At 43.4% G+C, this 26259-nt stretch overlaps 1 long non-coding RNA gene and 2 pseudogenes across 1 annotated transcript in view; 1 reads left to right on the forward strand and 2 right to left on the reverse strand.

Moving 5' to 3' along the window:
• Nucleotides 1–4274, reverse strand: part of LOC150018900 (uncharacterized) — a 49678-nt gene extending 45404 nt beyond the window's left edge. Inside the window, exon 1 of the long non-coding RNA XR_016509232.1 lies at nucleotides 3952–4274. This is a non-coding gene — a long non-coding RNA (uncharacterized LOC150018900). The remainder of the gene's footprint in view (nucleotides 1–3951) is intronic.
• Nucleotides 4275–7893: 3619 nt separating this feature from the next.
• Nucleotides 7894–26259, forward strand: part of LOC150018901 (U3 small nucleolar RNA-associated protein 4 homolog pseudogene) — a 28065-nt pseudogene continuing 9699 nt past the window's right edge.
• LOC150018902 (U6 spliceosomal RNA) lies at nucleotides 10551–10621 on the reverse strand (annotated as a pseudogene).

Genomic DNA, 26259 nt, shown 5'->3' on the forward strand with positions numbered 1-26259 from the left:
AAGATGTAATGATCTCAGTGAGAACCACAACAAAGAAATAGGAAACATGAAAATGGAGATAGAAAACATAGAATGAACCAGCCAGAAATGAAGAATATGGTAACTAAAAGAAAGGATACATTATAGGGAATCGACAGAGCAGATGAAGCAAAGGATGAAATGGACAATTTGGATGATAAGGAAGCAGAAAACACCCAATCAGAATAGCAAAAGAAGCCCGCCCACCCCCAATGAGAATAGTTTGGGGAACCCCTTAGACAGCTTCAAGCACGCCAACATTCGCATCATGGGGGTCGGGGAAGAACGAGAGAGAGAGCAAAACAACTGAAAACCTATTTTTAAAAATGATGGAAACTTCCCTATCTGGTGAAAGAAATAGACATACAAGTCCAGAAGGTACAGAGAGTCCTCAACTCAGAGGTCTACACCACAACGCATCATAATTACAATGTCAAAAGTTAAAGACAAAGAGAGAATACGAAAAGGAGCAAGAGAAAACCAGTTACTTATCTACAAGGCAGCTCCCATAAGACTGTCAGCTGATTTCTCAACAGAAATTTTGCAGGCCAGAAGGGATTGGCAAGAAATATTCAAAGACATTAAAAGGATCTGCAATGAAGATTACTCTCCTCAGCAAAGCTATTAGTTAGAATCGATGGGCAGATAAAGAGCTTTCAAGATAAGCAGAAGCTAAGAGTTCATCGCCACCAAACCAGTAGGGCAAGAAATAATAGAATCTTCTTGAAGAAGAATACAAAAAGACCAAAAATAGAAATAATAAAATGGCAATAAATACATATCAATTAACAATTATTTTAATAGTTAATGGTTTAAATGTTGCAATCAGAAGACATGCAGTGACTGAATAAGTGACTAAACAGGACCCCTACACGTGCTGTCTATAAAGGATTCACTTCAGATTGAAAGACACACACAGATTGGAAGTAAATATATGGAAAAAGATATTTCATGAAAATGGAAAACAGAAAAAACTAGGAGAGCAATACTTATACCAAACAAAATAGACTTTAAAACAAAGGCTTAATGAGAGACAAAGAAGTAACCAGCAATTTCACTTCTGGGTATTTCTCTGAAGAAACCAAAAATATTAATTAGAAAAGACATATTCCCCCATATATTTGTTTCAGCACTATTTACAATAACCAAGATATAAAAGCAACCTAAGTGTACATCAGGAGCTATGGAGAGGCTTCCGGCCAAGATGGAAGCATAGACAGACACGCTGCATCTCCCTCCACAACTACTTCAGAACCAGAAACAACCAGATGTTCCAGAAAATCAAATTGCATGGAAGACCAGCAAACAAAGATATAAAGAAGAAATACTCATCGAGACAGGTAGGAGGGGCGGAGCCAGGGCGGAGAGGACGTGGTGTGGTGGTGGCAGCAGAGGCAGGCTGGCAGAAAGTGCAGTTACACGTTTTAAAAAGTTGGGACAGGTACCTGGGGAGTGTTCCCAGCTCCTCACCAGACCTCGCAGCTCACGGTCCCAGCACTAGGAAGGTCAAGCCTCATTGCTTCTGACTGTGCAGACCAGTGGGGCTTGGGGTGGAGGCAGAAACTGCTGGTCTCTCAGCAGAGTCTGCTTGTTTAAAGGGCCCCCACGGTCCTAGAGCATCTGCAGACCCACCCACTCTGGAAACAATGGCCAGGGCAGCAACTGGAGGAGCACCAGTCCGGTGCGGAAGTGGGAGAGGTGTCTGGAAAAGGGGCGAGTGCTGGGCAGGCGGCACTGTTCCCTCTCAGACTCCTCCCCCACATACAGTGCCACAACGTGGTGAAACAGGTCACCCTGTACTGATGAATCCCTAAGGCTCCGCCCCTTACAACGTAACAGGAGCGACAGCTCTACCTGGGATGTGGAGGCAAACACAGGAGCCTGTCAAAATGAGGAGACAGAGACGTATGGCCCAAAAAGGGGAACAGATCAAGGTTCCAGTAGGAGAACTAAGCGATGAGCAGATAGCCAACCTAACAGATGAGGAGATAGACAATCTAACAGATGCAGAATTCAAACCACTGGTGACAAAGATGCTCACAGGTTTGACAGATATGCTTGAGTATGGCAAATGCATAAGAGAAGAAGTGAAGGCTATGCTAAGCGAAACGAAGGAAAATCCACACCAAACCAATGGTGAAGGGAAGGAAACCGGGCTTCAAATCAATGATTTGGAACAAAAGGACTATAGGACTATAGGACTATCAGCTGATTTCTCAGAGGACACTTTGCAGGCAGGAAGGGACTGGCAAGCAGTATTCAATGTGATGAAAGGCAACCTGCAACCAGGATTACTCTATCCAGCAAAGCTATCATTTGGAATGGAAGGGCAGATGAAGTGCTTCCCAGACAAGGTAAAGCTAAAGGAGCTCATCATCACCAAACCATTATTATATAAAATGTGAAAGGGACTTACTTAAAAAAAAGAAGATCAAAACTATGAACACTAAAATGACAACAAACTCACAACTATCAACAACTGAATCAAAATTGAGAACAAAACCCAACTAAGCAAACCAGAATAGCAACAGAATCATAGGTATGGGGATCATTTGGAGGGTTATCAGCTGTGAGGGGGGAGGGGGAGAAATGGGGATATGGTGCAGGGATCAAGAAGCATAATCGGTTGGTACAAAATAGACAGGGGGAAGTTAAAAATCATAGAGGAAAGGGTGAAGCCAAAATTATATGCACGATCCATGGACATGAACTAAGAGGGGTGAGATTGCTGGAGAGAAGGGGGGTACTGGGCAGAGAGGAGCAAAGGGGAGAAAAATTAGAACTACTCTAATAACATAATCAATAAAATATACTCAAAAAAGATATGGATTAAGTGGTGGTTCATATGTACAATGAAATATGTCTCCGCTATTAAAAAATATGAAATCTTACCATCTGCAACAACATGATTGAACCTAGAGTATTGGACTGAGTGAAATAAGTCAGAGAAAAAAAATACCATATGATTTCACTTACATGTGGAAACTATAAAACAAATGAACAGCAGAACAGAAACAGACTAATAGACACACAGAATATCTTCATGGTTATCAGATGGGAGGGGGGTTGTGAGGATACGTGGGCAAGGTGGAGAAATGAAGGAGGACAAATTGTAGTTACAAGATAGCCATAGGGATGTAAACAGCACAGGGAATGTAGTCGATAATATTGTAATAACTGTATGGTGTCAGATGGGTACTAGATTCATTGAGGTCACTTCATAAGTTATATAAATGTCTAATTACTCTATTGTACACCTGAAATTAATATAATTGTATAATATGTCAACTGTAATTTAAAGAAAATTTGAAACATTATTAATAAAACTTAGGTATGGCAGCACATAATGATTTAGCAGGTGCATTCCATGAGGGTTCTGAAACGTATACCTCCAGAACTTCATAGGCAATCCACTGTGGTTCCCAGTCTTGTGGGCTTCCACCGTGGATGCTAAATCTCCAACAATCACAAGCCTTTTCCTGCCTCACTTAGTCTTTAGGGAATCTGGGAACAGAAACAAGTACAATGTGGCTGATACGCAGGTTTCTGAAGGTCATCTTTGGACTCTACCCAGGATTATAGCTATGGCAGGTAAGGGCTTTGCCTGTCTTTAAGTGCTACTTGAAGTGTGGGCTCTGAGCTGTTTGTTAACAATCCAGGACTATATCAATCAGACACTGAAATAACATACACTTGTTGTTGAAAGTCAGTGGTGAGCTGCTTGTGAAAGCGAGCTGGGACTACTCACGCACATGGGACCACATCTCAGTGCATCATGTACTGGGGAAATAATAAAGCTGGTCCTTCACCATAGATAGTTTGAGGCACACTAGTCTAAGCGTTATTAAGGACCTTTTGGAAAAAAATCGAAAATAAGCCTTTCATTTCATTTCACACCAGAACAATAATAAAACCAATGATAAAAATACATACCTGGCTGTTTGGCGCCTCGTCGGCTGTCCAGGAACCTCTCGGCCTCGGCCCAGAGCGCGTGTCGGTCGCTGAGCCGGAACACGGGTCCCCAGCACCGAGGCAGCCAGCCTTCTCCCCTGCCCCGCGGCGGGAGAGCCTGTCTGTCCAGCCGGCAGGCTGGGGGCAGGGGCTCGCTCACCGTCTGCGCCTCCCTGTTCCCCGCAGCCTCCGCCCGCACCTCCAGCGCCGGCCTCCTCTTCCATCTCGGTCACTGCCACCAGCTGGCTGGGGCGCCCCGCTCGCCGCTTCTCCTCCCAATTTGAGAAGCAGAGCGAGGAAACAAGGAAAACTGTGGCCATGAAAGCCGTGAACCGCTGCTGTCCCGACCCCTGCCGGCCCGAACGCAACGAGCCGGGGTTCCTGCCGCGCCCGCTCCGCTCCGACGGCCGCCGCACCTGCCAATCCCACCACGGCCCCTACGGTCAACGTTGCCGCGGATGCCCCCGCACCGAACGCAGCGCCGCCGCCGCGGACGCGGCTCCCACCGCCGCCACCGCTTCCGCCGCGGCCGCAGCTCCCTCCGCCTCTTCAGAGGGCGCCGACGCAACCCAAACCCTGTAAACAAACAAACGAACCAAAAACAAACAAACAAAAACATAGCCCAGCAAAACGAAGTTACTTAAGGCATTTTATTCATTGTTCCCAACTGGCTAGGAATATGTTGATTAGTGGAACTAACTTTGATTACCTCCCAGGGTGATGTCGAACTCTGTTGTAGTGTGACCAAAGCAAATATTTGTCAGTGTTAACGTTTCCAACAGATATGCATAGAGTAAATAAATACTAATGGTTGGGTTGGTTTTGACTAAAGTGACTTCTGGTTCTTTTTTGTTGTTGTTGTCGCCCCCCACCCCCACCCCCACTTGCTCTCCCCTGCCCTGCCCTCCCAGCCCGCTCCCACATCACTCCCCACTGACTTCTGATTTTCTGTTTTTTTTCTTTTTTTAACAATTAAATACTATGGCGCACTCTTAAAATACTTGTTTACCTTCTTAATTAAGAGCTTCTAAGGAAGAAAATCAAAATTTATGTAAAGGACTTTTTCCTAGGATATATGAAGTACACAAGTGTGCCTGCCCTCTGGCATCATTAATATTTGTTTAATGTGCTCGTTAGAAAGCTTGCTTGGCTGAAGTTGCCGTGAGGAGCGCCTGCCTTCTGACTACTATGTATTTTCCCTTCGCAAAAAGGAAGATTTGTAGCTAAATACAGAGTTCTTCATTCATAAGCCACTGCTTGCATTTAGGAACAGATTCAAAGGTGGAGTAGGAAGAGATGAAAAATGGCTTAGGAAACTCTGGATATTGGCTAGTTTCTTTTAAAAAGATTTTATGTACTTCTAGAGAGAGGGGGGAAGGGAGGGAGAAAGAGAGGGAGAGAAACAGAGACTACTTGCCTCTTGCCCCCCACTGGGGACCTGGCCAGTAACCCTGACTGGGAATCAAACTGGCCACCTTCTGGTTTGCGGGCTGATCATTGCACTGAGCTGCCCCAGCCAGGGCTGGGCCTGGAGGTTTTGATGGCTTTGAAAATTGAGATGACTTGAGTCTGTCAATAAAAACCACTCGGAGAAGTTATAAGACTTTCCAGGCCCATTGGCTGGGGTCCTTGGTTGGGAATCTAGTGGATGTTCTTGATTGGAATGATGTAGATTTATTAATAGTAGGACTTCAGATAATGATGGCAACTGTGTGCCAAGCACTGTGGTAGGCATTTCACACACGTTTTCTCTTAATCGTCACTACCCTGTGAGGAGGACAGGTAGAGGACTAGCCCTATTTGACAGGCAAGAAAACCAAAGCTTAGAGGGGTTAGAGTGATTTGTCCAAGTGAATTCTTAAGACATTCTAGGTGCTCTTTATAGATGTACTTGGTATAATTTCACTTAGCAAACAGGTAACTAACTTGCTGGCACATATATCGTTCCTGAGACCACCTCTCTCTCTCTTTCATTCATAATTACTAATTTCAGCTGGGTTCAATTTGTTGTCAGTTCATTCTGTCGTGAGGCTATGTAAACCATGGTCTGATGGGGCAAGGGACTTGCTTGTGATTACAGCATGAATCAGCGGTAGAAACTTCTGGGCTGATCTTCTGGCCTTTAGGCTGTGCCACCTGTCAGCTCTAGAGCTAGAAATACTGATGATGCCCAAGTATTTTACAGAAAAATAGATGGCCTTTAATTTGGTAATGGAGGGAAGAGACTGAGATATACTTACTGCTATATGGTAGAGACCTTTCAATTAGAGGAATGTGGAATAACTGAGACACTGGATTAAGTTCTCAAGTCTCTTGTTGATTCTGGGGTCCCGAGTTCTGGATTGGAGCCATCGAACTGACTGGTGGTCTTGTCCCTTTCAGAACATGTCTTGACAGTAGTTCTTGGCAGTTAGTTGTTCTCAGCTCTGGCTGTGCGTTAGAATTTCCTGAGGACCTTTTTTGAAAGTAGTGATATGTGAGGCCCTTCCCTAGCGATTCTTTTGGTCTCGGCTTGGCCCTTGGACACTGACATCCACAGCTTTAAAAGTCTCTGCAAGGGATTCTGTCGTGTAGCCAGGATTTAGAAACCACCGCTTTGGAATTTAAAATTTTCAACAGAGAATTTGCTTCTCCCAGGAACTTGACTTCCTTGTCTGCTTCCCAAAATTTCAATCAGATCATCTCATTTCTATCTCCCGTAAGAGAGAGGAGGACAGATTTTACCCCTAAGTTATTCACATGTATATCCTAGCAAGTTGTCTATAAAACATTTCAAAGACAGTACTCTGAATTTTATCTCTGGGTCCCAGGCCTGACTGTCCCTTCAAACTTGAACTGCCTGTTGCCTGGATGTAGAGATAAGAGCCAATTTCTCACTATTTTTTAATATTTAAAAAAATTTTTTTTCATTATTTGATTTCAGAGAGAGTGAGGAAAGGAGAGGGAGAGAGAAACATAGCTTTGTTGTTTCACCTTTCTATGAATTCATTGGTTGACTCTTGTATATGCCCTGATTGGGGATCGAACCTGCAACCTTGGCATACTGGGGTGACACTCTAACCAAATGAGCTACCTGGCCAGGGTCAAACCTCTCACTTTAGATGTCTGATTTCATGCCTTCAGTTCAGGGAAGTGGAAGACAAGATGAGGGAGTTGATTTTAGCAACTAGAGTCATAAGTTCGGATGTGGTCAGTTGTTGTCATCTGTTTTAGAAATGGCACTTCTCTACTCATCAGAGAGCAGTCCTGTAAGCACTATGAAACTGCTTCCTTGTCAGTGTGGTACTAAGTGACTAAAGTGATGGAATCTGGCTTTACCTAAATGTATGCAGAATATTAAGTGCTTGTCTTAAAAGCATCAGGGTCAAATGCAGGATCACCTGAAACAGTCTTGGAATAGTGGAAAATTGTTGTCTGTACAAGCTATATTTCTGTCCAAGTTCCTGCCCCTGTAGGAACAAGAATGTACCCAAAATGCTTTATAAGCCCCCCAATCCCTAAGGTCGGGACTGTCCACCTAAGTCCAGCTTGTGGACGGGTGGGCAATCGCTGGCCAGCTAATAAAGGCTCTTTAATTTCTAATTTGGTTGTCTCCTACCATTTGGTTCTCGCACTTGCTACACAACAGCAGGTAAGTCAGTCTCATTCCTCCTAGACACTGGGGCCATGCACTCAGTACTACCAGAATATTTGGGATCTTTGTCCCCTTTCTCCATCTCTATTGGAGGAGTAGACGGAACACACCTTCGACCTAACAGTACCCCTCCTTTAACCTGCATGCTAGACCAACAATCCTTTCTGCACCCCTTTTGAGTCATCCCCTCCTGCCCGGTTCCTCTACTAGGCAGAGACATCCTAACTAAACTCCATGTTATCATACATCTTCCAGCAATCCTCACTCCACAGATGCCTTGGCAACCGGCTATGGTCCTGCGACTCTCCCTGGGGATCTCTGCACCCTCTAATATAACTCCCACACTGCCCAAGCTTGTACAAGTAAATCCTGTAGTCTGGGACACTGGCCACCCATCAGTAGCAAAACATCATCCACCAGTGCAAGTCTCTTTAAAACACCCAAATAACTATCCTAGCAAACAACAATACCCACTAACCCCTCAGGCGTTGCTAGGTCTGAAACCAGTGGTAGTAGACAGGCTATTTGCCGCAGGTCTCCTACGGGTCACTAACTGCCCTGCCAACACCCCCATCTTAGCAGTTAAAAAACCTAAGGGCTCTTATGGGCTGGTGCAGGACCTTTGAGTAGTAAATGTGGAGGCAACCATCCCCATCACACCTACAGTCCCCAATCCTTATAGCCTTCTGTCATGACTCCTGCCAACAACAACTCATTTCCCACTTCTAGATCGAAGGGATGCTTTTTTCACTATTCCCCTCTCCCAATTCCCAAAACCTTTTGACCTCTACGTGAACACATCCAGTTACCCAGGAAGAACAACAACTTACATGGACTGTCCTTCTCCAGGGATTTCGAGACAGCCCCCACTCTTTTGGTCAGGCCCTGGCTGCAGACCTCACCCATTTAGAGCTAGCCCCTAGCACCCTCCTACAATATGTAGATGACCTGCTACTTTGCAGCCCATCCTTCGAGCCTCTCAAAGTCACAGGGTCTCCCTACTGAATTTTCCTGCCACCAAGGGCTACTGAGTCTCAAGAGACAAAGGGCAGTTTTCTCAAATCGAGGTCACCTATTTAGGGTTACTCCTCACCCCCACACACAAAGCCATTTCAGCCCGCCGAGAGGAACTGATCATGAGCACCCCCTTCCCCCAGTCCAAGCTAGAGCTCCTCTCCTTCCTCGGCTGGGCCAATTATTTCTGAGCGTGGGCCCCGATTTAGGTCTTACAGCCAAAAGCCTCTATTGGGCCACCTCTGCAAATCTTCACGAGCTGCTGGACAGACCGCAGGCCCTTGTCCTTCCACTTAGCCGCTTTGGAGAGGGCCCGGGCCCGGCCCCTGCTATTACCCTACCTATAACAACCTTATCTTTTCCTTCTCTAAACCAACAGTCTGGACGGCTATGCCCTTGGTCTCTTACCACAGGATATGGACCTGAGACCAGGGCAGTTGCCTATTTCTCCAAACCATCACATTCTCCTTTTCTGGGATGGCCTGCGTGCCTAAGAGCTCTCGTTGCAGCAGCTACTCTTGTGCAGGAATCCTTAAAACTTGTTCCCTATGCTACTGTTGAGGTCTTCTCTTCCCACTCTGTCTCTTCTCTCTGAAGTCATCAGGCTGTAAGTAATTCATCTCCATCACGCATCCAGTTCCTGCATGCCTTCCTTTTACAAAACCCTCAAGTATCCATTCACAAGTCTCCCCTTTCACTCAACCCAACATCATTCCTTCCTCTCCTGCTGCCTATGAACACTTGACTCTCGGCACAGCTGCTTGGATGTAGTAGATCATTTTCTCCATCCTCTCCAATTACACAGGGTTTTTTCCTGTCTCCTCCAGTGCCTAACTGGTTCATCGATGGCAGCTCTCTTAAACATCCCTGCCCAAGAGCAGGATATGCCACCGTCACGCTTGAGACTGCCCTTGAGTCAGGACCCCTGCCTCCAGGTACAACCTCTCAGCAAGCAGAATTAATAGCATTAACAACAGGCCCTAGTCCGGGCCAAAGTAATGGAGGTCAACATCTACACAGATTCCAAATAATGCTTATCACGTCATTCATTCCCATAGCCCCATCTGGCAAAAATGAAATATCTCACTTCTAAATACTCACCAATTATTAACAAGAATCTAATTCTCAAACTTTCACAGGCTGCCTCGTTACCCACCGCACCCCCCCCCCTAAAAAAAGCAGCCATCATTTATTGTAAGGGTAATCAGCAAGATAAGGAACCTATAACACAGGGAAATAATTGGCCTGATCACTTGGGTCAGCTCCATCACTGCTTCCCACCCCCACCCTACCCCTGGAAAAAACTTTCCTTTCTCTGGTGCCTTGATCAGTGTTCTCTGTGCTCTCGTTCGCCCCCAGACTAACAGTGGCCAGTGTCTAGTCGTTCTCCCATCCCTACATGTGGCATATCAGTGGCAAATTGTGCAACACAACTTGGTTTCATTCTCCCCTTCAAGAAGCAAAGAAGCAAGGTAAAATTTGAGAGATATGTATTTTAAATACACTCAGAATTTTAATTTAAACTATAAAGTGATTATATAAATTTTTATTTAAAAAGCTAAGAATATTGCTCACGTTTCTGAGAGCTTATTTTGTCAATTTTCACTGGGAAGCTGGTGTTGTTATCATCATCTCCATTTTACAGACCAGGAAACCAGACGAGTCACACAGGTAAAGCTGGGACTTGTCTTAGACTCAGTGCCCACCGAGTCTCAGAGAAGTGGGGTGAAATTCCCAAGGCAAATAACAAGTGAGTACAAATTGAGAACTACATTTCTTTCTTTCTTTCTCTTTCTTTTTTTCTTTTTTTGATAATAATTTTTTTTCTATCACAGTTGTCCCCCTTTTTTCCCCGTGCTCCCCCCTATCCAACCCCCGCAGTCAATACCCACCCTGTTGTCCATGTCCTGGGTCATTCATACTAGTTCCTTGACTTGTGCAGGGGCCATGCTAATCTTCTCTGCATTGTTCCAATTTTCGTGTATGTGCTGCCAAAGGCAGCATTAGATTTCTTATCTAGCAGCTTTCCCCACTACATCTCTCCAATTTCATATGGGAATTCTGACTCACTTTAGTAATTACCTGCATAAAAACTCACTAGGAAATATAAACATGCTCTCGTCATCTTAAAAACAGTAAGGAAACTCACATTGAGAGAGGGCTTACCGTGTTTCAGGCCCTCTGCTGGGTGCTCTGTGTTCTGTATTTTATGTCATCATCACAATATACGCTCGGGGGGAAGCTATGTCAGTATTTCCACTTTTTAGGTAAGGACTCTGAGGCTTTGAGAGGTGAAATGACTTGCCCAAGGTCATGCAGCAAGATGTGGCCCAAACTTAGTTGGGACCCAGGTCTGTGTGAAGCTCTCAAGCCTTTGCGCTGAACCCCAATGCTGAATAGGAATGAGTGCTGCTTTTCCTTGACTTCACTTTACCAGTGTCCCAGGCTGCCTCCATTCATGATCATTGAGAGGTGACTGATGTAATGCAGCCTGTTGTACCTGGGAGTTATTCTTAGCAAGTTCCTGCATAAATCCCTCTTCTCCTATATAAGGAAGGAGTCTGCTTCCTCGATGCATTTTCTGGTTGGCATGGTGTTTTATGGTCTCCTCGATGTGCTGTGAGGTCATCCAGGAGGTTCTCGGAACCTGTCGAGATGGACGTGGGTCCCTCGATCAGCAGTTTGAAAACACTCTCCTTGCCTTTCGTAGGCTGCCGTTCATTAGGTGATCCAAGAGACAACCAGATTCCTTTCTGACCAAGCAAACGTCTTTGGTTTATCCTCTATGTTCAATTCAAAAGTCGTTGAAAACAATCTTTGGTTTCTTTACCATGTTTCCAAAGATGTTTTAATTGATGGATAGAGGTTGAGAATGCAATAATGTCCAGAGAATGGAGAGGATGACTCCTAAGCTCATGTTTTCATTCTCAACGTTGGTAACTGGCTTCAATGAAGTTCACTTGCTCTCTACCTTAACAAAAGAAAATGAGTGCACGGGTTACTTTTGCAAGGATACTTGGATTTTCCATTTGGGACCAACCGAAGTGAGCTTTGCATCACAGAGACCTCTGCTGTCATCCATGCCAGACGTTACTAATAGATCATGGCACTGTGGCCTGCTCAGAGCAGTTGTGACCTTAAAATCCTTCCCAGTCGAGGGCTCCAGGCAGCCTCTGCAACTGATCAAACTTGGATTAGAGATTTAATCAATTTTTGAGTGTAGGAGGGTGCCGCTTTTTTTGTCCTTTTTTAGTTTAGGCATCTGTGTTTTCCTACTGCACAGCCTGGTTATGGGCCAAACTGGACTGAGTTAAGATACTCATCAAGGCATCTGATAGGAAGACAAATTCCTAAACAGTGAGAAATGAAGGCTGAGTGGGTGATTTGTGGAAAGTCGCACAGCTAGTAAGTGAGGCAAGAGATTTAGTAGATTTGGGAGTCAAATAGACCCAGCTTCATGTCCTGGCTAGGCCATTCTCTCCTTTAGTGATGCTGTGCAGATCATTTCAAATCCCTGAGCCTAAAATGCCTCATCTGTAAATTTGGAATAGAATGCTACCTACCTCACTGAACGATGGTAAGGATTAAAATGAGATACTGCCTATGGAATGCCTAGGAGAGGGCCTAGAAGGTAGAGAAATTGCCTAATAAATGTTATCCATTATTTGTACAGGTTTTTAAAAAAATCTTATGCACAAAACACTTAATATACATTGTTATGAAATGGGACAACTTTGTGAGGAGCTGTCACTACCCTCATTGTACAGATCATCAGATGGAGACTCAGAAATAAGATGTCTTTCCCAGCATCACACAGAAAGTAAATAGAAGAGGTAAAATTCAAATGGCAGATATGGAAGACACAAACCTCTGCTTCCTTAAAGTCTTATTCAGATACCTCTATCTCAATGAGATGTAACACGACTGTCCTTTTAAAAGTTCAACTTCTTCCCGCGTGTCTGTTTTCTGGCACCCTGCTTTGTGCTTCTCTCCAAAGCACTCTTTGCTTTCCCTCTCACTTTCTTGCTATATAATCTGTTTATTTACTATGCATATATTTTATTGCCTGTCTCACTCTTACTTGACTATAAGCAGACAAGAGCAGGGAACTTTATTTTGTTAACTGCTGTTTTCGCTGGACTGAACACCGTGCCTCACACATAGTAAGTGCTCAGTAGATATTTGCCGAATAAATGCATGAATTCTACCTCCCTCAAAAGATTGTTTTGTACCGTACCACGTCCTCAGTGTTTTATAATTAGAGCGATCACTTGCTGAATGCCTAGTGAGGCTGTCCTGCCTCCAACGCCCCAGCTCAGTTGGAAACTCCCTGTCCAGCAGAGGTTTCATGGCCATGGCAGAACAACACATTTATTCAGGATGCTGTATTTTGTCTGGAGGGTTGGGAGGTGGCTAATCTCTTTAGGGGAGAAGAGCAGAGAACTTCCGTCTCCCGTGCCTTTTAGTGAGGAAGGGGGTTCAGGAGATACAAGGTCCAGACTTATGAATCATCGCTTAGCTTTCAGATGCTTGGGTTACAGCTGACAGTTACTGATTACAGATGTCAATACAGAGAACTCAGTGACCAGGCTGTGTCAGGGTTCTGCTAAACATCCTGATGCCGTGCTGACATCAGGTGCAAGGCTTCATACATTTTTAGCTACAGATGGATTATAGTTAACTAAGCAATAAGAAAATCGGGGCAAGCTCTAAAACAGTGGTTCTCAACCTTCCTAATGCTGTGGCCCTTTAATACAGTTCCTCATGTTGTGGTGACCCCCAACCATAAAATTATTTTTGTTGCTACTTCACAACTGTAATTTTGCTACTGTTATGAATCATAATGTAAATATCTGATATGCAGGATGTTTTTTCGTTGTTACAAATTGAACATAATTGAAGCATAGTGATTAATCACAAAAACAATATGTAATTATGTGTGTGTTTTCCGATGGTCTTGGGCCACCCCTGTGAAAGGGCCATTCGACCCCCAAAGGGGTCACGACCCACAGGTTGAGAACCGCTGCTCTAAAGCATCATATGCATTCTTCAAACCCAATTGCCATGGGAACCCTCTGAGTGGCCTTCGGTCCAGTCTGGCACATAGCCTTTCGGTTTTTCGTTGAGACAGGGAGTCCTTCCCGGGGAGGTGGTGGGGCGTGACTCACGGCTTGCGCTACAATTCCTGAAACCACAAGGAGTGGTCCCCTACAACCTACCGTGTTTTAGGCATCATGGAGGCATCATCATAATAATGATGCTTAATTTGACCTTAACCTACCGTGGAAGGTATGACTATTCAGGCTTTGCAGTTGAGGAAACTAACAGCCTGCAGGGTTACGTAACTCAGTGCCCATCCAAGAGCTAGGAAAGTGAGTCATATCTAGGTCAGCTGCACGTGAAGATATGCTCTCCTTCCCTGGACAATGTCAAATTACAAAACCTGGCTTCATTCGGTCTCAGCAGCTGTTCATGATTATCAGCCTAGGACCAACATTTTTGTTGGAGAACCGTACCCTTCTTTAACTCAAAAACCTCATCACACCTCATGAGCGGACTCTATTACATACATATTACCAATTGGAGCCCACCAAAACCTACAGAAAGAGAATCCTCAAGGTGAGAGGAAATTGTGGGGAGTCCGTGTATCTAATTCTTCATAAGAACCTAAGTGATTGCTATGATCAGGCTAACCTGGGAGAAATAATGGGGTGCATCTATTCATCCATCCATCCTTTTCCTCATCTTTAAAATGAGGATAGTACCAGTACCCAGCTTATGTGGTTTCTTTTAAAGGTTAAATGAGGACATATGCTTAGAACAGTGCCTGCCATGTTGTAAAAGCTAAGGAAGACTTATACCTGGGTACTTCCTCTGGGCTTGGCTCTCTTCTGTTACCAGGGACACAGCAGAGACAGACAGACAAAGGCCTGGCCCTCCTGGTGCTGACCACCCCTCTGAAATGAGCACAAATTTGGGCATCGGACAAAACTGCATTAAACTCCTGCCCTTGCCACTTACCCTCAGCTGTGAAGATGAACAGACTACTGAACTTCTCTGGATCCATTGCTCAAATATGAAGTGGCATTAATAAAATTATTATTAAGTAACAAAAGTGTTTTGCAAGACACTGAGGCTCAGAGAGGCAAAACAACTTGCATGAGGTCACACAGCTAGTAGGTGGCCAAGCTGGAATTTGAACCCATGTCTAATAGACTCTGGGTTACCCGCCATGTGACATGGCTTCCCACAGAGGTGACTCGAAAGCTCACAGGGAAAAGGTGGAAAGGATTATAAACCCAGTGAAGGCTTCACCCACCTGGTGAAAACCTGCAAACTGAAGCGCATTACACTGGGGCCTTGTGGAAACTGTCCTGCGACAAAAAAGACGTCCAGACTTACCTCATTTCCTTTAGCTTCACAAAGAGCCAGGCTTGCCGAGTCTTCCCGCAACACAGGAATTTGGAGAGTACCTTGGAGAGATGAGCTTTCTCCAATCTCACCAGGCAAAAAAGAATTTGGGAGACATAAAAGGCAGCAGTATTTATTTCATAAAGAGGTAATGGCTAGCCATTTGGAGGGAGTGGTGGCAGAAAGACAAAAAAGTCACAACACAGTTGGAAGCTCATTTCCTTCAGAGTGGTCAACAGCAACCAAAGAGAACAAAAATGAGAAAATATTGCAATGGGTGCCCCTGAAACACAAATTATCCAGGATACAGTACACTGCATTGCTCACCACCATAAACAGTTTTGAAAAAGTGGTTATGATATCTTTTAAAGGCATAATGATAGATGAAACCCAATAACATGTCTTGTGTGTGTGCGTGTAATTGCATTCCTTTTGTTCTAGTGTTCTGTGTTAATCACTTCTTTGAGCTGATGCAGTTGACAGTGGCTAGGCTGAGCCTACATAATGCAGAGTGAAGTACATGCCCCCCCTCCCTGGGTAACCTGTACTTGACCGTACTATTGATGTCCGCTGTTTTGAAGAAGGGGCTCTGGAAATCTGGATGCTGATTTAAGGCAGACTGATGGGGGCAAAAAACAAAACAAAACAAAACAAAAAGGCTTCAAATCTGGGAGGAGAGAAACCAGGAGGACCGTGAAGATGGGAAGGATGTGGGGGAACTGTGTGTTCCCCCTGAAAGAGGAGCCCATGGGAACAGGACAGGATTTCGACAATCCTCAGCCTTCAGACCCCTGTGGGAGATTCACAGTGTATGGTATCCTGTTCGAGGCTATGCGACTCCTGAGACCAAGTGATCTCCACCTTGGCCGAGCTCCACTTTTCTCAGTCTCTGACCATAGCATAACACTTTTAAAGCTCTGACTCCTTAGAGAAAGCTTGCAGAAATAGGACTTCTAAGTGATAAAACTGAGCAGAGCTGTTAATCATTGTAACTAAGAATGTAACATAAACACACATGATTATTAGCTCAATTATTTTAAATGAAATGATTTGTTAACTTGGTTAAGTAACATCAAATTAGGCAGTCTTCCGATTTCTTCAATGTTTTTTCCCCCATTTTAACTGGTTTACTATTGGGTTTAGGATTCATGGACACAACCCATTGGACTCCTAAGAGATTAATTCAGTTTTGAATCCATTATTCATTTCTGCAGACTGAGTAAATAAACCAGTGTGGGAATCAGATATGGCAGGTTTATATCCTGGAGCCTTCACTTTCTAGAGGTGTAACTTTGGGAAAGCTCTGAACCTCTCTATTTAAGCTTCAGTTTTCTCACTTATGGACTGAAAACGATAATAATTGGACCTATTTTATTGGCTTATGGAGATTAATTGAAATAATGCAGATAAAAAGCTTAGCAAGGGCTGGCAGAAGGCAAGTTCTTAATAAATGTTGGTTATCGTCATCATCCCCATCATCAGAAGGAAGGAGCTGAGATTCAAAGGTGAACTGTCAATCTTTCTTCCAGTCTTAGGGATGCTTGAGAAAAGCTGGACTCTCTGTGTAATCAGTGCATTCATAGAGATAAGCGATGGTCTTGCTGGGGATGGCTGTAGGCTGACCACTGTCCCAATGATGTCCCTGAGCACATTGTTCTTGGTTGCTGGGCTTATTTATTATATAACCTATAGCTGATGGAGTGCAGTTTCTGCATCAAAGCCTGCACCCCTCCAAGTACTCTGTCACTAGTTAGGTATTCAAGCTGAGGGACCCAGACCCCTGAAGCTTCCCTCTGGATGGTCCAAAATGGGGACTCGGCAGCTTCTGCTCCCTGGGATCTCAGCAGGACAGCCGGCATATCTTCAATGATGAAAATCCACTAGTGACAAAATATAGGAAAGTGCAGCTTCCTCTTCTCACCACTGAAACTCACCAGAATGTCATATGTTCTTTGTTGCAGAAAGGAAGTATCCACCCAAGAACATTGTCAAAGTTCTGAAGGTGACTTTTCAGACAACTCTAGGAGGAGACCCACAGATGCACAAGATTTTAAGTCCTAGCCTGAGCAGCACACTTGAGGCTTGGTTTTTCTCTGGATGACACCACTGGATTAGAAAACCCTCATCAAATCTGGACCCAGAAAGAGAACTAAGTAAGTGGACACCAAAACGACCAATGGAAATCTCCAGACACCAGCAACGGCCAACACCGACCTGAACAGACACTTCTCCAAACAGGACATATGGATGGTCAAAGACAAATGGAAAAATGGTCATTGTCACTAATCATCAGAAAAGTGCAAGTTAGAACCACAATGAGATATCGTCTCACACCTGTCAGAATGGCTACCATCACTAAGTCAACAAACGAGTGCTCATGAGGATGTGGAGAAAGGGGAATCCTCGTGCACTGCTGGTGGGGATGCAGACTGGTGCAGCCACTGCAGAAAACACTGTGCAATTTTTCAAGAAATTATAAATGAAACTGCCTGATAACCCCATGCTTTCACTTCTGACAATATATCCAAAGAAACCCAAATGCAAATTATTTACAACAACCAAGATTTGGAAGCAGCCCACGTGCCCATCAATAGATGAGTGCATAAAAAACAAGTAGTACGTTTATACAAATGAATACTACTTGGCTGTAAAAAGAAAAAAAAGAAAGAAAGAAAAGGGGGGGAACAAAGGAAGTCTTACCTATTGTGACAGCATGGATGGACCTGGAGGGTATTATGCTAAGTGAAATAAGCCAGTCATTAAAGACAAATACCATATGATGTCACTTATATATGGAATCTAATGAACAAAATAAGCAAAATAGAAACAGACTCAGAGATACAGAGAACGGACTGAGAACTCTCAGAAAGGAGGCAGGTTGGGAGGCTGGGTTAAAAAGGCTAAGGGATTAATTAAGCAAAAACAAACAAACAGAACAGGCACAGACAACAGCATGGTGATCGCCAGGGGGAAAGGCGGGTGGGGAGGCGGAAGAGGGCGAGAGGGTGTCCACGGTGGTGAAAGGAGTCATGACTTTCGGCGGAGAGCACAGAATACAGTGTGCAGATGATATATTATATAGAGTTGTGCACTTGAAACCCGTATGGTTTTATTAACCAACGGCATCCCAATAAATTCATTTTTTTTAAAAAGGGAACAAAAGAGAAAAAGAAAAAATGAACGTGCAGCATACAAACTTCACATTTGAGATAACGGGATCTCTGTATCTGTCACATTCCAATACATATCTTTTAGAGATTGGAAACATCAACTAGGTCACTCTCTAGGTCCAAAGAACATTCATTTGCCTTTTTGTCATGGGACAATTAAGAAAAACTACCAGACAATTCAGACCGAGATGCAGCTCACCAGGCTGGTTCTGAGTAGCAGGCTTCCCAGCTCACAGGGCACGGTAAGTTGCAGGTCTGACCCAGACGAAGCCCTGTAAGGGCTGCCTGTGCCCGCCCTGCTTCGCCGCTGTTGCCCTGGGAACCAACACCATGCCGGGCACACAGAACACACACGCACAGACTTGAATAATGTGAATGAGTCCTATCATGTGTTTTGTTTTACAAATATTTATTCAAAAACAGGAAACAGAATAGTAAAGAAATACATTCCATAGTACTTAAAGACATCACTACAAAACATATCACTTCATTAAGGTGCAATTAAAATATTCAAAATGGCACATATCTCTATTATTTCAAGCCAGTATAACAGATTTTACATTTTTTAAAACATAGCTTACTTAAGTCTTTAATAAGTCCAAAGTTTTTTCTCTTTGCTTTTATTTGCTTTAGCCCATATCTAAATTTTTAGTTTTGCAAGTTAGGGATTCCCCATGGACCTGAATGATCGATTTACTATATTGTGACCTTAATATACTTACTTTATTTGTCCAAGTTTTACTTTTCCCAGATGTAAACTGAAATAACGCCACTAATCTTGCAAAAGATGCTGCATATAATGTACATCAGGTACTCAGCATGCAACAAATATTCTATAATTATAATTTTACAAACCTAACCGCTACTCATTCGTTCCCAATAAATTCCTGTCCTATTTATTTCCAGACAGTGTTTCAGCTTGTCAGAATCTTTTAGAATTCTAATTTCCTTACCTGTAATTCCCCTAGGTCTGTTATCTGTATATTGGGTAAAGTCTTCATAGCCATTAATAAGAACATTTGAACAGCACAGAAGCCTCATAGTACATCATTCAAGGCTGAAGAGTGGGTTCACGATCTTATTCAATGCTCTTTGGATACATCTACTAGCAAGAATTAATTACAGATTCATTGATCTATACTGTCATCTAATTGATCACTTTTTATTCATTCAGGAAGATTTCAAGGCTTTCTTAACTAAAGACATTCTAAGTTGAATACATTCTTTGGATTTACTAATCTTTGGGTGTATATTGGTAGTTTTATTACGAATGAAGTCAGCCTATAAGAAGAAGATACACCAAGACAAGTTTGCAAGTTGAAATGCAAAATAATATTAACAACAGCTCTCCAGAAACGAAACCAAGAAAGTTACAGTCTATAATGTGCTAGAGATTGATTTAGGAGGGAGAGGAAGATGGGGAGCTAAGAGCTGAATGAGTGCCTGCTATTGGCAAGAGACAGAAACGCTAACTCTTCAAAAGAGAAACAACTATTTACATAAACTGGTTACCTAAACAATATGAGGGAAGTCCAACCAGCCATTTCTTAATCTCTGCAGCAGAAATGAATATCTTCCTAAGGGTGGAGGAGGAATTCTATTCACCAGTAGATAAGTCAGTAGTTTTACTTGTTATCTGATGACAGTATGCAGACAGAAAAGTGTCCCATTTCTAGCTATAGAGCAAACTTGATACCTAAACTCTTCCTCCACAGCAAAACACAGAAATGGTGAATAAGATGTAAGAAGTAATCTATTAAATGAGTAGGAGAACTTCCAAGAAAGTAAGGGGAAATCCTGAGGGCCAAAATGGAAGGGAACTGAAAAGGAGAGAGAGAAGCTGTGAGCTGAGATTCTAGCTATTCTAGCTGGCCTGGCACACTTTGCCAATCTCATCATCAACCTACGGGTTTCAGCTTTAACAGCTATAAGGGAACTCATGTAACCTTGGACTTGCAAAAGGCAGCAAGCGGGAATTAAATGCCCCTCCCACGAAGCCCTCTATAAACATGAGGCAAGTTGAGGATGACCCCTCAGTAAAAGGGAAAGTCAAGAGAACACTCTGCCACTAGGACAGGCAGATGATGAGGAAAAGTGTCTGCCCTGGCCTGGGGGTCTCCACATTACTCTTGAGGTCTGGAAACTCTGAAGCTCAGAAATTAATCATGGTCCTTTGTCAGTCACAGCCCTGGGAATATGACATAGGAGACACAAAACTTACCCAGAAGGCACAGTTCTTAACACGTCACTCAAGATTAGTACAGAGAAAGCCCTACTGAAAATAAACTCCTCTTTCAAAAATGCAAAATACCTGCCTACACAGTCTACCCAATATAAGAATCAACACGTACAGATGACAGGAAATTGATTCAATAGAGCTATTTGAGACACTATAAAGGACGGAGAAAGTCATTACTGACCTAAAAGGAACTGGAAAGTTAAAAAAACAACTAGACACCCTGAAACAATAGGCAGATCTGAAGAATGATACACAGCTAGAAATTAAAAGCAACCCAATGAATAATTTTAGGAGATTATATGAACAGCTGACAAGATAATTCATGAACTAGAAAACACAGATAAAAAGGCATCACAGAAAGATAAGGAATAGGAAACACAGAGAGCTTAAAAGAGAAAGAGAAAAGAATGAGTAGGTCCAATATACATTTTTTAAAAATAGTAACCATACTATCTGTGTCTTTGAAATGTGTTCTCCATAACATAACAACTTTTTATTCAGTAACCTCACATGATTTTGCTATTGAAAATCCAAACATACTTCTGAAACACTAACTTGTTTTCAACATTGCTTATTTTTAAGGTACTTTGACCATGATATATAGAGATGGTTACTATTTTGAAGGGGTTTTCTTCCTTTCACATATGAACATTAAATATCTTTCATTCATACATAAGATCTGGGAAACACGTTGTAAGGAAAGGCCCCCTCAAAACCAGCAGGACATTTGTTGCACTCATACTAGAGGAAAAGCTGCCAGCAATGCTCTCGATTTCCTGCTGCCTCTGTTTCGGCTGAAGCATAAGTTAGAGATCCTACTGAAAATGATACAGTGTGTACTTGAGAAGAAAAAATAGCTGTTTAGCCAAGAAACGGAGCATGAGTGACAATTATTTCTAAAGTGTGCAACAACAGATGTTCCTTGAGACCCTCAAAGCATCTCTAAGTGACTGAAGTGAGAAGTTCACATTTTTTTAAAAAGCACAGTAGGTAGTTTGCTTAGTTACAGAGTAATACCATATATTCAACATATGTGGGTGGGTTAGAGATAAAGGCCAACATATACTTTCTGAAGGTTGAATTCAAGAGTGATTCATATGCTGAATATCACACCCAAGTTTTCCACCCTGGGAAAGGTCGGCTGAGGTTTTTGGGGTCCGTGGCCTGTTGTAGGAGTAAATTGACTCGTCCACCCACACTGAGCACAGTTCCTTCCTCCACTCCTTTGAGCTTCTCTTGTATTCTCATCAAGGGATCCTCAGGAACTTTGTTGAAACTGGACAATTTCACTAATGACAAGAACACAAAGGCATTAATGAGGTAGATCATTTCAAAGGGCCTCGGGAATAGGAAAATCTGAGCAACTGACATTCTTCCTAAAATACTGATCACCCAAGATTGTTTGCATTCCTGGTCATCTGCATTCAGAGCGAAGGGGAGCTCAGTTTCCTTCCCAGCCTCTGCTGTGAGTACAAAGCTTTCAAAGGGTTCACGGTCCAGTCAAAGAGAGGATCATACAGGAGGACCTAGAGAGGAGAACATACCTGTCAGAAGAACAAAATGCAACTTGATAATGTATTTAGTAACAGTAGGAACACTATTATAAAACTGGTAGAGGCCAGTCATATGGTAGTTGATTGGGGGAAGGGGTAAACTTCTTGTTTCCTTATGGAGGAACCTACAGTAGTATGATGCTCTGGGCTTCTTATCCCATTCTGAATGAATTCATTCCCATGCCACGGTTGGGGGCAGTGAAATCCCTTGACTCATGTTTCCTTATGTGGTGAAACTAATCTAGTAAAAGGAGATAAGCACTAGTCACTTTCCTTCTTCTCTCACCCTGTCCTGGGTAAGGGCATTTACTTTGCAGGCCCAATTCTAACTCACGAGGCTAGGCTAGGCTATGAGTTTGACAGCACTAGCAACCCTATTTGGACCTCACTCCTAAGTCTTGTTCTCCAGAGTTTTCATAGTAATAACCTGACATTTTGATCTCTATCCTATTCCCATTCCCAAAGCTCTTCTTTTTTTTTTTTTTCTTTCTCAATTACTTCCAACTTTGAGTGAAGAGAAAAAGGTCTAATTTATTGAAAGCTCCTCAAAACCCAAGATCTAGTGCTGTGGTTGGCATTTTAAGTTATGCATGGAGAAAAATTTTAATAGCAAATAATTGGTATGGCCAGAGCAAGTGGCTTTACATCATAAATTTTAGTAAGTGACGTCATGCGGGATTTATGACCTTGACAATTCAGAACAGCTGACTCCCTCTGATGTTTATAAGCATCAACATGTTTAAAAATATGTCTTAGCAAGTGCTTACCATGCAGGTCTTAATAAAAACTGAAGACTCAATTCTAGGCATGAGGGATGTTGCAGGATATTCCAGCATTATAAAGTTAGAACACTTTTTTACTGATGGCTTTACTGTGTTTCTCAGCAGGTCTTCAGGCTGAGACTGTACAATGTATTTAGCATTACATGTTTAATGTACTGAATCAGCAGTACCAAACTCTGGTATCTGTATCTGTGGTTCTGAGTGTCCTACAAGCCCATTAAAAAATGTGGAGGGACGGACTATGAATATAAGTAGTTTGACCATAAGTTCAGGGCCCCTGTGTGATTTCAAGTTGAACACTGGCATGGCTTTAGATTTCAGAGATTCAAACCAGTTTCACTGCCAAAGGAAGGAATCTTTTATTAATAGACTAATGAAAAGGAACGAAGGCCTCAATTATAAAGAGACTATATGGTCTTTTTGGGTTGAAGCAGAGAAACACCACAAAGTATTTCCAACCCACGGACTTATGTTAGAAATCATATATGCAAACTCTAAAATCAAGAAAAAAGTGATCTGAAAGATATACTGCAGTCTGCCTGTTAGGACAGAAGTGGCTGAGAGAAGACAACACAGGAATACAGACCCATTAAGCGAGAGCACGGTGTCTCAGTCCCGGCGCTGTGCACATTTGGGGGCTGGACTATAGGGGACGGTGAAAACCGATGTTACAAAAGGAAGGCCAACTCGCTTGGTCCGGATCAGGTATTTGCAAGGTCTTGCCTGACTGAATACGTCTGCAACATGTAGCCTTTTGATGACCAAGGCTGGGGCTGTGGGGGCTGGAAACAAAGCAGGAGAAGGGAACATCCTGACCACTAGATTGCAGCAGGGGCTACTTGCAAGATAATCTGAGAACACTCCGCCTACAGCTTTCTCAGGAGTTTCTCATCATTTCGTTTCTTAGAAATTTCACTTGTTATTTTTACCTCCTGACGGCTGATGTCAGTAGCTGATGTAATTATACATTATAAATAAACTTGGTGGACTCAGGCCTGCGTCACTGTCTCTCCATCCAAGAGCAATGGACCACCTGACCCCTGCTTTGCATTAATCTTGTGTCTTGTGTCTGTGTTTTTCTTTTAATCTTCGGGTCGACCCCCTCTCTGGTAACTTAGGTTTCGACATCGAGCTGCATGGGTCGCAGCACCGGAGACCTCACGGTTGCGAAGGCTGCCCTGTACACAGGACGTTTAGCGGCCTCCCTGGCCGAAATCATCTAAATGTCGAGCGTATCCTCTTCAACCCTCTGCCCCATTATGAAAATCAAAAATGTCTTTAGACATTGCCAACTATCCTCTAGGAGACAGAACTGCCCTTGGCTAAGAAACTCTGAGTCAAAAAAAGAGATTTCCTTAGTGGAACTGATTAAAATCTTGGAGGATACAATGGTCTTTTATGAAGAAAAAGCAATCGTGAAGGCCAGATGAGAAAAGGCGCTGAGAGGGAAAGGGAAACACACCTTAGTCAAAGCGCTTTTAAAAGAGGGATCTGGTGAGCAAGGAGATGTTTTCACTGATATTCTATCAGAAACAGTGACTGTGGCCCAGTGAAACCTAAGAGGGGAAAAGCAATGAATACAAGAGAGGGGCCTGGAATGGCATCCACAGGACTTGGGACACCTGCTGCCACTGAGAAGCACTGTCCTAAAGCTGAAGATGCACAGCCTTCGATTGGAAAACTACTCGGAAAGATTGGGACAATCAAATGATTTCAGGAAATTTGAACATTCACGGAGGGAACATTGGGTACCTCAGTATAAAATACACAAATCACGAGATGGTGACCTTTTCAGTGACACAGGTATTGCAGGTGGAGATGCAAGTCACTTCTCAGGCTCAAAACGCTCCAGTAGTTTCCATCTCACTCAGCAAAATCTAAAGTCCTTACAATGCCGCAGGAACCCCTCGGTGACCTGGCCACTGTTACTTCTCTCACTTGATATCCCATGACTATCAAAAGATTGAGGTGCAGGAGCACTCTGACATTTGACTAAGAACTCTTCTGAGTCCTTGAAGAAACGACCCTCCAGCAGCAAGTGTTCACTCAGCACACGGTTCCTAAAGGAAGCCCAGATCTACCCAGGCGTGAAAGACCCTTCTGCCTGATAGTGAGCAGAGGAACATATGGGGGAATCGTTTAAACTTCTTTGGATCTTAAACTAATTTGAAAAGTTTGGACTTTTTACCTTAAACACAAAAAGGCAAGACAATTTGACTTTAGACTTTCATTTCTACATTATGGAGACATCCAGGTTATCATTTACTCTTACTGAAGAATCAATGGCAAACTGTAATAAATAGTATGTAGAAACATAACTGAGATGGAAAAAAGAAGAGGGAATGCATTTTATTCAGCTTTGGCAACAGCATAGCCTCGTATTTAAATTGTCAACATACTATTGGGATCCTTTTCAGCAGCCCCTTTCTAGCAAAAATTTATAATGCCACCAGCACTCCCAAGATCTATAAAGAAGCCTATGGTTCATAAGGGTGGACAAAGGACCATCCTAACAGACTGTTCATTTCACTCTACACAGGATACAGCCCCACCCTTGGTACCTGATCAGAGGCTTAGTGGTTAATGCCAGTGAATTAAAGACAATGATTCTCAACTCTGGCTGCACAGTGGAAGAGCATTTAAAATATGTCAGTGTTCATGAAGCATCCCTAAAAATTTGGTTTGCATTTGGTCAGCATCAATATTTTTTAAAGACAGCACAGGTGACACTGAAGTCCAGCCAGGCCCAGCACCACCAGGTTGAAGGAACGAAAACCTAAAGAATGTAAGGAAGTGAGCATGCCCGTCCTCCACCTGCCACGTTTCCCTGAGGAGGAAGACTCCTCACCTCTTGCTGCACATACCTTTTCCCAGGATGGTCAATGACTGCCTTAGGGACACAGTTCCTGCTGGGTAGAGCCAGGGTCAGAAACACTGGAAATTTCATGACTGACTCCCCTTTCTGCCCTACTTAACATGAGACAGAGAGCCTAATGGCGTGTGTGTGACCTGCAGGTTCAAACCCCCACTGGGTGACCGTCCCAAGGCTAGGACAGCAGAGAGGCCCAGATGCAAGCCAGTCTGGCCCTCACTCCTCAAGCACGTGCCTCCACTAACAACACGCTGACTTTGATGTCCATGTGTCTGACTACACGGTTCTGAACCTGGCAGGGGGAAAGGAGACAACTTCAATTCTCTCAGTCCTGCAATGGACTCCATTCTGAAGACAATGAATACCAAAAGAAGGGTCTGAGATGCAGAGGTGCTGATTTGCATATTAAAGACTAGAGACTGCTTATTCTGCTCTAACACTGTAAGAAACCTGAGGGAACTGCAGGCATTCCAAACCAGTCTTTCTGATGTGTGCAACCCCACCCTCCGCTGCTGGGCACCGGCCCAGCACTTTAAAATGAAGCACTGTGCCTCAAATCAGTGTCTTGTTGACAAGATACAGTCCATCAGGTAGCGGAATAAAGAGTTTCTTGTC

Source organism: Furipterus horrens, unplaced genomic scaffold (assembly GCF_987537825.1).
Source record: "Furipterus horrens unplaced genomic scaffold, mFurHor1.1.pri manual_scaffold_2, whole genome shotgun sequence".
NCBI classification, from domain to species: Eukaryota; Metazoa; Chordata; class Mammalia; order Chiroptera; family Furipteridae; genus Furipterus; species Furipterus horrens.